The sequence below is a fragment of the Haematobia irritans genome, chromosome 2, assembly GCF_050003625.1.
Source record: "Haematobia irritans isolate KBUSLIRL chromosome 2, ASM5000362v1, whole genome shotgun sequence".
NCBI classification, from domain to species: Eukaryota; Metazoa; Arthropoda; class Insecta; order Diptera; family Muscidae; genus Haematobia; species Haematobia irritans.
Genome location: NC_134398.1, coordinates 107,517,316 through 107,532,664, shown reverse-complemented (window position 1 = coordinate 107,532,664; position 15,349 = coordinate 107,517,316). Strand labels below are relative to the sequence as shown.

General features: G+C 34.4%; 1 protein-coding gene and 1 long non-coding RNA gene across 2 annotated transcripts in view; one reads left to right on the top strand and one right to left on the bottom strand.

The window, feature by feature from the left end:
* Cdk5alpha (Cdk5 activator-like protein) overlaps positions 1-15,349 on the top strand; it is a 173,657-nt gene that overhangs the window by 49,796 nt on the left and 108,512 nt on the right. The window lies entirely within an intron of this gene.
* Positions 3,035-4,283, bottom strand: LOC142225978 (uncharacterized). Its single transcript, XR_012719549.1, has 3 exons — positions 3,964-4,283; positions 3,803-3,905; positions 3,035-3,078 (listed from the first exon to the last, which is right to left on the bottom strand). It is a non-coding gene; the product is annotated as an uncharacterized LOC142225978 (long non-coding RNA).

Below are 15,349 nucleotides of genomic sequence, written 5' to 3'. Positions count from 1 at the left end.
AGAGCCACATCATCTGCGTATGCCGCCACTTTTATACTTTCTTTTTCTAGAGTAACCAGAAGGTTATTTATAGCAACATTCCAAAGAAGAGGTTATAGAACTCCTCCTTGGGGAGTGCCTCTGTTCACATACCTTTGTATGTTTGCTTGTCCTAGTGTGGCTGAAATACGTCTCTTCATTAGCAGTTCGTCTAACAGCCTGAGTATACATGGATCAACATTCAGAGTTGTCAGTCCATTTTATATCGAGCTCGGATGGACATTATTGAACGCCCCTTCGATGTCGAGAAACGCCACGATTGTGTATTCTTTGACAGATAGTGAGCTTTCAATAAAGCTGACTAGTTCATGTAGTGCGGTCTCAGTAGACCTGCCCTTCGAGTATGCATGCTGTCGTTTCGAGAACAAACTTGAATCGATGCTAATTCTAAGATAAATATCTATCATCCTCTCCAGAGTCTTAAGTAGGAATGAGGATAAGCTGATTGGTCGGAAATCCTTCGCCCTCGAGGCTTTTCCCGCTTTAGGTATGAAAACGACTTTTGTTTCCCTCCACTTTCCTGGGATATATGATAAGTTGATACATCCTTTATATATCGCCGACAACCAGGGGATAATTTTGTCAGTTACTGCTTGTAACTCCGCTGGAGTAATCCCATCAGGTCCGGGGGATTTGAATGGTCCAAAGCTATTTAGCGCCATCTTATTCTAGTTTCCGATACAATTTCCTCGACAGTAAACGACCGCTGAGCAACTGTGGCACCGCCAGTACATGGTTCAACCGTCTGATTTCCAGGAAAATGTGTGTCCTATAGTACCTCCAGCGTCTCCTCACTGGACGTTGTCCAATTGTCCTCCGATGTTTTAATGAAACCTGGAGGGGAGTTGGTGGATGCTAGAACCTTCCGTAGTTTGGAAGCCTCGGACGTATTCTCAATACTGCTGCAGTAATCATTCCAAGAGTTATGCTGAGCCTTTCTCAGTTCTCGCTTGTATCATCTCAGATTCTTCTTGTAAGCTTCCCAGTCCTTAGGAGCTTCCTGCAGGATTTCCTCATATTACTTAATTCCGTTGACCACCATGATGGTCGATTTTTCCCCTTTGGCTTCCCTCTAGGGCATGCAGCTTTCAGTGAGATGTTGAATGCCTTAGTAATCCGCTCCACTGCGTGTTCGATATCTTGCACATTTCTCATATTTGTCTCTGTTATTTCCGGTATCATCATATTGAACGATTCCCTATACCTATTCCAGTCAGCTTTCCTAACATTTGGCGGAAATATGGTCTTGGTGATATGAACATCAAATTTGAAACTGATGTAGCGATGATCTGAGAAGCTGTGTTCACTTAAAACATGCCACTCAGATATCATTTCATTCAGTTCTTGCGAGGCCAAGGTGATGTCCAAAACCTCTTGCCTGTTTTTAGTGACAAAGGTTGGGGCATCTCCCTTGTTGCAAACTACCAGATTAGTACGCAAAATAAACTCTATTAGCGACTCTCCCCTTGCATTAGTAGCACTACTTCCCCATATACTATGATGTGCATTCGCATCGCATCCCATTATGAGTTTCGTCTTTGTTTTCAGTGACTCCTTCACTAAGGTCTTAACGGCACATGGAGACGTCTCCCTGTCATGTCCCATGTAGACCGAAGATACCCAATATTTGCATTTGCCTATTTCTAAACTGGCAACGACAGTGTCTGTATTGCATATTGAAGGAAGCAGAAACAAGTTGAGCTCGTTTTTAGCAATTATACAGCTTCGATTTACATCATTACCAGTATACTGCAATAGTTTGAACCCCGGAGTACTTAATTCACATATTTTGTTTCTATAAATATATGGTTCTTGAATAAGAACTATATCTATGTCCCCTTTCATCAGGAGAACTTTTAAGGCAGCACATGCAGCCTTACAATGATGAAGATTTATCTGGAGGATCCGTAGGACCATCGAGATTTTCAACAACCGTCACATCAGCCTCTTCAATCGAGTCATCAAGAATGTCCTCTTCAGAGATCTCGGTGACTCTCGCAATAACCATAGGTTCAACTTTGGTGAGTTCTGAGGCAATAGAAGAATCCTCTCGCATACGGTGTCTATCCATGTCTTCAACTTTGGTATCTCCTTCGACTTCGCAAGAGGATCCGCTTACTTCTGATTCAGACAGAGGCTTGTCCATTTCTGAATCCTTTAGCTGATCGTTTTTATATACCTTCATTTGTATATAATGAAAGCCATAACATACACGTCCCTGGGACTTTGCTAGATGTGGGAAATACTGAGTGTTCAATGTAAACACTGCATGCCGTCTTGGTCCATCCACTTCATCCAACCGGCCAACCTTCCAATCAGCTGTTGGAAGATCTGGATTGCATCGTTTCAGTCTATTTAAAATAGATTCAGGGTCAGGAGGGTTTGCAGGTATCCACGCATGTGCTCTAGGTCTAGCCGGTATGTCTTTCTTCTCGACTAACTCTAGAGCAGCTCCTTCCCAAACTTCACCAATTAGTATCAGAGCAGCTTTAAAACATTCTATAGACCTCTGGTCCTCAAATGCGACTAGCTTAAATCGTCCTTGATACCAACCAGCCTCTTGGTGTCGAGGATCTGGACCGGGAAACTTTTCCAGCACCTGTGAGTAGACGACAGGCAGAGCATTCTCAATTGGCAGCTCATCCTGTGATCGTTCCCTTTCTCTAGCCTCAAGAATTCCTTGAGCCCATTTTAAGGAATCGCTTTGTTTCTTTCGTGAGGGATTACCTCCATTTGATGTCGTTACCTTAGAAAAAGTACGACTTGTCAAAGTGTCGCCACCTGTCGACCCGTCTACGGGTCGACTAATTGGGCCTAACTCTTGGTCAGTGCCCAAATTTATAACTCCATTCGATACCCGTCCACTGGGCCCTGAAGTTAGCAACCCAGTGGATGACTTTGAATTTCGCTGCATGGTGGCTAAATATCCCACCACACTTACCTATTACGAAGAGTTTATCCGCTATTAAAAAACACGTCCGACGGTTTATATTAATGGAGATCATAAGTATCTTTGTCTTCTTTTAATTCGGATAAAGCCTGGAATTTAAATTTTTGTTTAAAACTCAAGATGAAGATTTAGTTAAAAGTTTTACTTATGGCCTGTTCCTGTATGTCAAATGAAAGAATGTCCTGTGAAGTCATTCAAATTTTAACAATGTGTTCTTGAGACATGTGTTCGTGTTCGCTGCCTACTCAACAAAATATAAAGTGACTTGCTTTTCGAAATAGAAGAAAAAAATCAATTTTCTTTTGTTTGGAATAAGAACGAAAACTTTCATTCGACATAAAGGAACAGGCCATACATTTATTGGAAGTAAAACAGGTAGAAATCCGACTTAATGTTCATTTTACCGTTAAGGAAATTTGATAAAATAAATAAATGATAATAATTTTAAATAAAAGTTTTCATGTTTGGGATCTCAAGCTCGAAAGAATTTTTATTTGAAAATAAAAATCGAGAAAACACAAAAAATTCATATTTTTTTAAATTAAATATGAGAACATTTTGCAACGTGAGTAAGTAAAAATTTGAACCAACTAGTTGTATGCATAAAAATACGTATACTGTGTGTAGATGGAAGTCGATATTTCGATCTTTTACATACAAAATGGCAAACTATTACACGATATTATATGGTGTAGGGTATACAAAATAACACAAACAAACATGAAATCATGTATATTTGGAATGTATTTACGAAAATTAGATATTCATAATGAATAGCATGGAATTTTTTCTGTACAATAATACTTTTCTTACCTTGTATTCTTTAATAAAACGTATCTGGATTTCATTCTTGGTTGCGTTTCTTCCCTTTGACTCGTGTAGGGAATCAAGAGTAATGTAAGTTGTGCCTTTAGTCCTGAGAATAATGTTAAATATATATAAAATAAGACTAACCGTTTTTAACAATAACTTACTTTCATCCAGTGCATTATGTATGTCGAGTAGTATTTGAGTCGTACATTTATCAGGGAGAGACCTTGCTCTTTTCAGGACTTTTTGATAAAACAATAGCTAATTATCAATATCTTGGCAAGATGGATATATCATATGTACATCCTCTGTGAGCAATCGGACTCCTTTTTCACCACATAACACGGGGTATTTACGAATATAATCATTAGTGGAAATACTACTTTGTAGTTTATTCATTCGGTCTCTGACCATTTACACTTTATTAAATCCCAATCTTAGGTATTGCATTTTAAAAATTCTATACTTTCAATCAAAAATTCCGAGTCTGAAAAGAGAAACAAGTAAATAAACAATAACGCTACACTGAAAAACAGTGAACCCACCAGGAAAGACAACTTTCGATTACTTTTTGAAACTTTTTAATATTTTTAGCAAATTTTAACTAAACAGTATTATAAACGCTGGCATCACGCCGATATCACAAAAATAAGTAAATATTTTTCGACAAATTCAAGAAAATTTTTTAGACAAAATTTAGTTTTTTCACTTGTTAAACAAAATTTTGTAGTTTGACGGAAAAATTGGAGTTCAATTGCAAGTATGTCTTTAGTGACATACGAAGTTCAGGATGAGCGCATTTCAAGTAAAATTTACAAGTTTAAAGCAATAATGAACAATGTTGTGAGAAATACAAATTTAATAAATCTTTATGCTTAATTTATGTAAAATTTTTCCCGTTTTTTAGTTAACGTACGCAAAAACTTATTACAGTAAAGGAAACTTTCTCCAATTTTATTAAATATAATTCCATTAACTAAAATAAAGTTAAATAAAATAGAGAATTGACTTTTTTTGTACTCACAAAAACAGTATCTGCCAGTTTGTAATATATAAAAAAGAAATTTGGAAAGTATATGTAAGTGCAATCATTAAACTGTAAATGTTATTAACTAAGTTTGTTTAAACAAACAAATTACCTTGTAGAGGGCATGATGTGCTTCTTGAGATCACTTTTTAAGCCTAATTATCTGTCCTTGGATGCTCAGAACAGTGCGTTTATTGTTATATTCACTCCATAATTTGCTCCTGGCAATGCAGCCTTTCACTGAAGGTATATAATAAGCCGATACAATTTTGGTTGAAAAAATGGAAACAATTGATTCAGATAGGTTTTGAAAATCCAATTTCGTAAGCCTGAAAAATGTAAATAATAATAAACGATTGCAGATGTTTAAAAAAAATATGAAATCTTATAAACAGTGTGGCCTCTTTACATTTTTGCAGTTAGATTTAACATTTAGTTTTTGTATTTAGCCGCAACATTTTTATTTAACTTTTTTTTTTAGATTTTTCCAACTATTTTTTTAGCTTTTAAATATTATTTTAGCATTATTCGATAAGCTTTCAAATATGTCAGTACTTGTCGCAGGGATAAGCTCCTTCATTATGTAACATTCAGAAAGGAGATGTTTGAAAACCATAGTTTAATATAGCAATAGCCTCAGAAGCAAATTTAGCTACGTCCGTCTGTATGTCTGTTCATGTATTTTTTATGTTGAAGGTATAGGTTTAATTCGAACTGTCTTCGAATTTAACAAAAATACCGAACTCCAATCAGCCAAAAACTTATCGTATTCATTTACCGATCTTCATTCAATTTAGCATATCGTAACATTTATTTATTTCTCGAGAATGATAAGTCAATTCAGACTTAGTGTAACTATTTTCATATAGTTTATTTCGCCAAATTTTATATTTCCAAATTTCCTGAAAAAAGTTAGCTTTTGGGATAGGAGACCATGACGATGAAGTGTGGTATAATATAGCCGGGTGGGTCTAGCTATAGACTTTTACTTATTTTTTCAATAGTTTTTTTGTCATTTTTCATGGCTCAACAATACATGGCTGAATTATTATATGACACAAAATTTAAAAAAACAAGTAAGGAAAGTCTAAACTCGGGCGGGGCCGACTACATTATACCCTGCACCACTTTGTAGATCTAAATTTTCGATACCATATCACAACCGTCAAATGTGTTGGGGGCTATATATAAAGGTTTGTCCCAAATACATACATTTAAATATCACTCGATCTGGACAGAATTTGATAGACTTCTACAAAATCTATAGACTCAAAATTTAAGTTGGCTAATGCATTAGGGTGGAACACAAGTTTAGTACAAAAATATGGGAAACATTTAAATCTGAAGTAATTTTAAGGAAACTTCGCAAAAGTTTATTTATGATTTATCGCTCGATATATATGTATTAGAAGTTTAGGAAAATTAGAGTCATTTTTACAACTTTTCGACTAAGCAGTGGCCATTTAACAAGGAAAATGTTGGTATTTTGACCATTTTTGTCGAAATCAGAAAAACATATATATGGGAGCTATATCTAAATCTGAACCGATGTCAACCAAATTTGGTACGCATAGCTACAATGTTAATTCTACTCGCTGTGCAAAATTTCAACTAAATCGGAGTTAAAAATTGGCCTCTGTGGTCATATGAGTGTAAATCGGGCGAAAGCTATATATGGGAGCTATATCTACATCTGAACCGATTTCAACCAAATTTGGCACGCATAGCTACAATGCTCATTCTACTCCCTGTGCAAAATTTCAATTAAATCGGAGTAAAAGATTGGCCTCTGTGGTCATATGAGTGTAAATCGGGCGAAAGCTATATATGGGAGCTATATCTAAATCTGAACCGATTTCCACCAAATTTGACACGCATAGCTATAATGCTAATTCTACTCCCTGTGCAAAATTTCAACTAAATCGGAGCAAAAAATTGGCCTCTGTGGACAAAGGAGTGTAAATCGGGCGAAAGCTATATATGGGAGCTATATCTAAATCTGAACCGATTTGGATGATATTTTGCAAGTTTTTCGAGACTCATAAAATATTGGGATGTACGGAATTTGAGGAAGATCGGTTGATATACACGCCAATTATGACCAGATCGGTGAAAAATATATATGGCAGCTATATCTAAATCTGAACCGATTTTTTCCAAAATCAATAGAGATCGTCTTTGAGCCGAAACAGGACTCGATACTAGATTTTAGGACAATCGGACTAAAACTGCGAGCTCTACTTTGTACACAAAAATACATCAACAGACAGACAGACGGACATCGCTAATAGAGGTCTGCACAATTCCATTTGTAAATGCAGAGTACACGTGTACTTGCTAACTGAGTACATCTATTTGAGAGAGTCGCAAAACAATTGGTACACATTTTAATGAACACCAAAAGCCACGAGTACCTTCTTGTTGCTACTCCGATGTCTTCACTACCAACAAACACATATTCCTCTTTCTCTCTTATTGAAGTGTACTCAGAGTGATAACGTCGAGTATGTTGCGAGAACAAAACTTCATAGAGTACTCCATGTACCACGTGCAGTTTCAGAAATACAAGAATACAGTTACTCTCCATAATATATGTTTTCGGATTGATATAAAGAACGGCAAACGTTAAGGTAAGTGTGTGACATACATAAATATATGAAATATGTGATATACATACCCAGCGGGAAAATTGCGAAGTACCGCAAAAATCATGCCTTCTTAGCCCATGATTTTGGGATCCTTAACACCTTCCCATATGCCTTCTCCTATAATGCATTCTATAATGCCTTGCACTTCCTTTCTAAAAAATGCCCGCACACATTATTCTGTGCCTTCTTTGGGAATTGGAAAAAGAAGGACCTACATTGTTGTTATAAGAACGAAAATTCAGTTTTACAGACAGTTTTAATCAAATTTTTAATTCGTGAAATTGAATCTGACTTTAGGTGAAAGTAAAAGCAATATTTCTTCCTTGGAGTTAAAGAAGCAAACAAATTGTCTTTGATAGATCAGCTCGCCCATTCTCTCCAGTAATTTTGACAACTTGTTTCACGGTATGAAATTGAAATCTTGTTTAATGTGAATCGTAAAGTCCAATAGGAAAACACGAATTAACTCATTCTCATATTAAACAAATAAGGAAAGTCTAAAGTCGGGCGGGCGGGCGGGCAATATTATACCCTTCACCACTAAGTATGCCAATATCTTAACACCTTCAAATTTGTTAGGAGCTATATACAGGTTTATGTTATTTTCCCATATACAAATATTTAAATATGAACCGATTTGGGCTTTTTTTTTTAAACATTCACAAAATGTTTAGACTCCAAATTTAAATTGGTTTATGACCCGGACGGACAACAATGTTAGTAAAAACCAAGTAAGGAAAGTCTAAAGTCGGGTGGGGCCGTCTCTATTATACCCTGCACCACTTTGTAAAACCACATTTTCGACACTATATCAAATCCGTCAAATGTGTTGGGCGCTATATATGAAGGTTTTTGTCTGACTCCATCTGAACAAAATGTATAACCTATAGACCTAAAATTCAAGTCGGCTAATGCCCTGGGATGGTACACTATGTTAGTAAAAAAATATGGGAAACCTTTTAATCTGAACCAATTTTGAGGCAACTTCGCAAAAGTGTATTTATGATTTATGGGTCGATAGATATGTATTAGAAATAAAGGAAAATTTGAGTCACTTTTACAAGTTTTCGACTTAGCAGTGGAGTTTTTATAAGGAAAATGTGGGTATTTTGGTAATTTTTGCCCAAATCGGAAAAGCATATATGGAAGCTATATAGAAATCTGAACCGATTTTAACCAAATTTGACATGCATTCTTACGGCCATTTTCATGAAGCTCCGTTAGGCTTTAACTCCCAGTTAACAGAAAATAAATTGCAAATATCTGCTCTCCGGTTAACTTTAACTGAAAAATTTTGGGCAGTTAAGTTCCTAACTGACATATGGAATATATAGGCAAAATGGCAGCTATGGCCATACTACGGTTTAACGGATCACTAACGGAGCTTAATGAAAATGGGGGTTAGTATTTTAATTCTACTCCCTGTGCAAAATTTCACGTAAATCGGATCGGTGGTCATATGACGAAAAATCGGACGAAAGATATATATGGGAGCTATATCAAAATCTGAACCGATTTCAATTAAAATTCGCTCGCATATCCAGAACCATAATTCTACTCCCTGTGCAAAGTTTCAAGTAAATCGGGGTAACTCTTTGGTCTCTGTGGGTATATGAGTCGAAATAGGTCGAAAGATATATTCGGGAACTATATCTAAATCTGAACCGATTTCAACTAAATTTGGTATAATTAACAATACTATTAAACACACTCCTTGTGCAAAATTTGAAGCAAATCAGGGTAAAACTCTGGCTTTTAAGGCCATATAAGTCCAAATCGGACGAAAGATATATATGGGAGCTATATCTAATAATTTTGCATATTTGACGAGAGCCCCCAAATATTCGGCCTTGCGAATACGTTGATAAATACGTCAATTATGGCCATATCGGTGATAAATATATATGGCAGCTATATCTAAATCTGAACCAAAAATATAGTGATTGTCTTTGAGCCAAGGTAAAACTCTGTGCCAAATTTGAGGACGATCGGATTTAAACTGCGACCTGTACTTTTCACAAAATTACATATACAGACAGACGGACATCGCTAAATCGACTCAGAATTTAATTCTAAGACGACCGGTATACTAAACGACCATCTTGGCGTTACATACAAATGCACAAACTTATTATACCCTGTACCACAGTAGTGGTGAAGGGTATAAAAACGAACTAAAAATAAGGACAAAATCATTGGCATTTCATTCTATTTTTTGTAATCGTACGAAAATTTTCTTTTCCTTTAGTTCATATGGAATTTATGCTTTCTTTAGTTCATATGGAATTTATAAAATGTTTGAGACGTACTTACAAACAACGAAAATTTCATTGGGATGTGGAAAATTTCGAAAAAAAAAATAAATTTAACTACAAACAAATAATCAATAGTTATCAATAATTATTGTGCAATAAAAATAAGTTAAATTTAGCGTTCGGCTAACTACGGATTTTTTCGGTGTAATAATATCGACTTTTCATTTTCCCCTAATCAAGTATATATACACTGTATATAGTCGGAAATAGATATTTTGTTGTGCTACGGACGGAATGACAAATTTATTATACCCCCAATACCATTCTGTGACGTCAGGCATAAAAAGGATTTCATACTCCTTCTTTGTTGGCTGCCAAGCTATTAATTTACTTATTTCTAGTTACTCCTAACTTTGGCCTTCTAGAAGGCATTCTCTGTAACATATAAAAGATCCGATACCCATTATACGTTCACTTCCAACAGAAGGGAACGCGGAATGACCTCACGTGTAGCTTAAGTTTCCCTTTTGGTGCCCACATCACTTAAATGTCTCGTAGGCCAGTGGATGAGTGTAGGACTATCAATAACGAGGACCCCGGTTCAAATCCCGACGGAGCAGAAAAATAAAAATACACTTGAGGTAAATATTAAAATCACAAAAATAAGATAAACTGTATAGGAAAAGTAAGTCAAATTAAATTCTAACGTAAAAGGTATGAGGGCAAATGTTCAGTTCATAGACAACCTTGCCTTCAAAATATTTATTTTTACACGCTTTCATTTATGCCTTCCTGTCCAGGCCTTTTTGAGGGCCTTCTTTGGAAGGCATGATTTTTGTACTTAGTATGAAGGCCTGATAACATGGCATCGACGACACCACCTCTAGAAGGCATACGAATAGAAGCGAGAGGCAAGGCCTTGGCCTCCAATCCAATCCAATGTTATTTTGAAATGAACACGTAATGCAGCGCCCAGGCCTTATAGCTACCCGGACAGCACTTCCATCATCGATTCCACGTCGCTTCCATTTCCCGCTGGGTACATATCTATGATTAATAATAATGGAAAGTTTTGCTTCGCACATAACTGTGCAATACTTGTGGTACCACGTGAAGTGAAGAGAATCCATGTTGTACTTTTTCTCAAGTACTTACATTTTTATTGTTCCTTTTTTTCGGAACACATATTGTTTCGGATAAGTACTTGGTGGTATTTGACAAGCAAGTGTTCTCTTCACTTCACTACTTGCGCTCTGAGAGAAAGACAGTGTATGTACTGTATTCGACAGCGAATTGCATACATGTAGTGAAAAGTTATTCGATGCAGACCTCTAATCGCTAAATCGACTCAGAATTTAATTCTAAGACGATCGGTATACTAAACGATGGGTCTCAGACTTTTCCTTCTTGGCGTTACATACAAATGCACAAACTTATTATACCCTGTACCACAGTAGTGGTGAAGGGTATAAAAATGGCGTTTTATAGTGTTCATTTAACTAATAAGATTTTTTAATTTAACATAATTTTATGGCATTTTAAAATCGTTTTTACCATTTTTTGGCATTATTTAAATGCTGATTTAGCTGTAAAATTTTTTTAGAGCTTATAAATATTTAAAGGATATAAATATCCCGCATTCGTCTATAATTGCCTTGGCTATCTTAACCCTATCCTTGTTTTGGAGGGCATATCCCGATATATATTTTTTTTAGAATAATAGAAATAGCTGGTAATTTTCTAATTAACTTGCAATGAGGTAAAGATTGTGTCGTATTATCGACGACATCACTTAATGATTCAAGCAAATCAGACGATTGGTTAATGCTTATAGAGGTTGAGGTGGTGGGATCTTCAACACAATCTACGAAATTGTGACATATTAAAACGACGATTGCAGTAGGTGGTTAGGTTATGTGGCAGCCCGATGTATCAGGCTCACTTAGACTATTCAGTCCATTTTGATACAACAGTGGTGAACTTCTATCTTATCACTGAGTGCTGTCCGATTCCATGTTAAGCTCAATGACAAGGGACCTCCTTTTTATAGCCGAGTCCGAACGGCGTTCCACATTAAGGTGGGTACTATGTTCGGTTTTCGAGTTGAAAATCACTTTATTTTCGCGATTACTTTTCCTGAAATAATCAAAATTATAAATTAAAACCAAAATATTCCTGTAAAGTCTTGCCGAAATCTAGGGGAACAAGAAACTGTGCATCAATTGAATTAATTTATCTGCTTCATATTGAACTGTTTTATTAAAGTAACCGCGAAAATTTCAACTCGAAAAGTGAACATAGTACTTACCTTTACAGTGAAACCACTTAGAGAAGCTTTGAAACCCCCCAGAAATGTCACCAACATTACTGAGGTGGGATAATCCACCGCTGAAAAACTTTTTGGTGTTCGGTCGTAGCAGGAATCGAACCCACGACCTTGTGTATGCAAGGCGGGCATGCTAACCATTGCACCACGGTGACGATTGCAGTAGGTAACGGATATAAGCACATCTCATATGTAATAAAAAACGCATATAAGAAAATCTTACCAAAAGACCATGGTTTTTTGGTGGTTTTTGGTATGAAAAATATAAGAATCGTATTTCTATATAAAAATCCTATTAATAATATAACTCCTATAAGAAAATTTAGTTATGAGAAGGCTACAATTCATTATTATTTTTTAACGACTACACTAGAATTTATTTCTATTAATTTTTGGTAATAAGTGAAATAGAAGAATATGAATTGGTAGAGGATGTACAGATTTCAAACGCAACAAGCTGTACACATTTTTTAAAACAGTCTAATTGTGATAAAATATGCATCTGCTCAAAGAAAAAATATTTTAAATCCTGAAAAAGTAAGTCTTGATTTTTTAATTTTTGTCTTTATTTCGTGGCAAAGTTATATTAAATGTTCCTTATTTTTTTTAATAAACAAACATGAAACTATTAAATGAAAAATATTCCTGTAAGAAAGAATTTTCCTATATTTATATGTATGCTTAAAAGAAACTTTTTCTTATAAAAAATAATTCAACTCAATAAGAAAAGAAAGCATATAAGAAAAAATTTTGAGTTTTCCCGAAAATACACAACATTAAATATATATAACGAATAAAAAAAATACTATTTTTCTGACTAGAATGTCATGTTTACTTGACTACCTGAAGCGATGAAATCCTCGTAGCTGCATATGTATCCAATTAGGAGAAATAATTTTTGGTCCTCAAAACTCGTTTGGATAAACATTTCGGTACGAGTCTACAAAAAATACATAGACATATAATACATATAATAATACAAATACATAGTGACAAAAAATTATCACAGGCTTTTTTTCAATTAAACACTTAATTGAATTTGGAAACAGATTCAATTAATATGTTATTTAATAAAATCCGTATAAAAACAAATTAAAAAAATGATTCATATTTGCTACGTTTCCAATAAAAATATTAATTGATTTCGGAAATAATTTTCAAATATAAACGTGATTGAAATTGAGTAATTTTGAGCGATGAAAAGAACAAAAAGAGAACAAGAGAATGGGTATTTATCAGTGTTGATAAAATTAACACTTTTGTGCACTTTTTGATACATTTCGACTACCAAAAGCACCGTGGCACGACCGCGAGCCATTTGGTACTTTTTCATCACACTTATTCTATATAGAGTTATTCTGCCCCAAATGTTTCTCAGATATCAACTCAACTCTAAAAATTATAAATAGCGAACATTGAAGAACTAAGCACATTCCAACATGAGGCTATTTCAATTTTTATTACAGGATTTCAACATTTTTGAGAGGAATATTGTCTACACCCAGAGTAGGAATATGATCACCTCAATCATGTTTTAAGAGCAAAATGTTATTTTTGGGTGGTGATCATGTAACATGGATTTCGCAACCATGTTATTTTCTCGGAAATCATGTATCTGATTTCGGCAAGCAAGTTATATTTGACGAGAAAATAAGATTTTCGTGGTCACCATACACTGTCAAATCATCGATTTGAATTCACATGGCTGGGTTTATTTTGAGCGTGCCTCCTCTTCTTTTTCCATTTGTTTTGTTTTGTTATTGTTGGTTTTGTTCTTTAAGCATTGTTGTTGTTTTTTATTTCAGCTTAAAACCATACATTGACTAAACTACAAGAGTAGCTTAACCAACAGAGGAAAAGAATGTTTGTCAAATTTATTTGGGCAAAGCCCTATCCAACCAACCATCTTGCAGTCTATAGGGCTTTGCCCAAATAAATTTGACAAACATTCTTTTCCTCTGTTGGTTAAGCTACTCTTGTAGTTTAGTCAATGTATGGTTTTAAGCTGAAATAAAAAACAACAACAATGCTTAAAGAACAAAACCAACAATAACAAAACAAAACAAATGGAAAAAGAAGAGGAGGCACGCTCAAAATAAACCCAGCCATGTGAATTCAAATCGATGATTTGACAGTGGCATAGGAAAAGAGATATGTTTGTTTCGAATTTATTTCGGCATAAGCCGGCTATCAATGTAAAACTTTTTTTCGGAGGGTTCAAGTGTGGTTTTTGTTGGGTTTAATAAACTGCCTGAATTTATTCTGATAATTGGTTGATAGTTTTGCTGCAAGTAGAGGATGCTGATGAGGAATGTGGTAATTCCGAAACGTGCGTCCATCCAACCATCTTGCAGTCTATAGGGCTTTGCCCAAATAAATTTGACAAACATTCTTTTCCTCTGTTGGTTAAGCTACTCTTGTAGTTTAGTCAATGTATGGTTTTAAGCTGAAATAAAAAACAACAACAAATAATTTCTTGACAAATTTTTTTATAGAAATAGAATTGTGACAAATTATTCTATGGAAATAAAATTTTGACAGAATTTTCTATAGAAATAATTTGTTGACAAAAATTTCTATAGAAATAAAATGTTCAAAAAATGTTCTATTGAAATAAAATTTTGACAAATTTCTACAGAAAATAAAAACATTTTCTATAGAAAAAAATGACAAAAATTCCCATAGAATAAAAATTGGACAAAATTTTCTATGCAAATAAAATGTTGACCAAATTTTTTATAGAAATAAAATTTTGACAAATACTTCTATGGAAATAAAATTTTGACAAAATTTTCAATAGAAATACAGCTTTGACAAAATTTCCCATAGAATGTTATTATGATAAGGAAGATAAGGATTTATCTTCCTTATCATAATAATATAGAATAAAATATAGAATAAAATTTTCAAAAATTTCTATGAAAATAAAGTTTTGAGAAAATTTTCTACAGAAATAAAAATTTGATAACATTTTCTATAGAAATAAAGTTTTGACAAAATTTCCCATAGAATTAAAATTGAACAACGCTTCTATGAAAATAAAATTTTGACAACAATTCGTATAGAAATAAAAATTTAACAAATTCTTCTTTGGAAATAAAATTTTGACAAAATTTCTTATAGAAATAATTTGTTGACAAAATTTTCTATAGAAATAAAATTTTGACAAATTCTTCTGTGGAAATAAAATTTGAGAAAATTCTTCTGTGGAAATAAAATTTGAGAACATTTTCTCTAGAAATAAAATTTTGACAAAAATTCCCATAAAACAAAAATTGGACAAAATTTTCTATG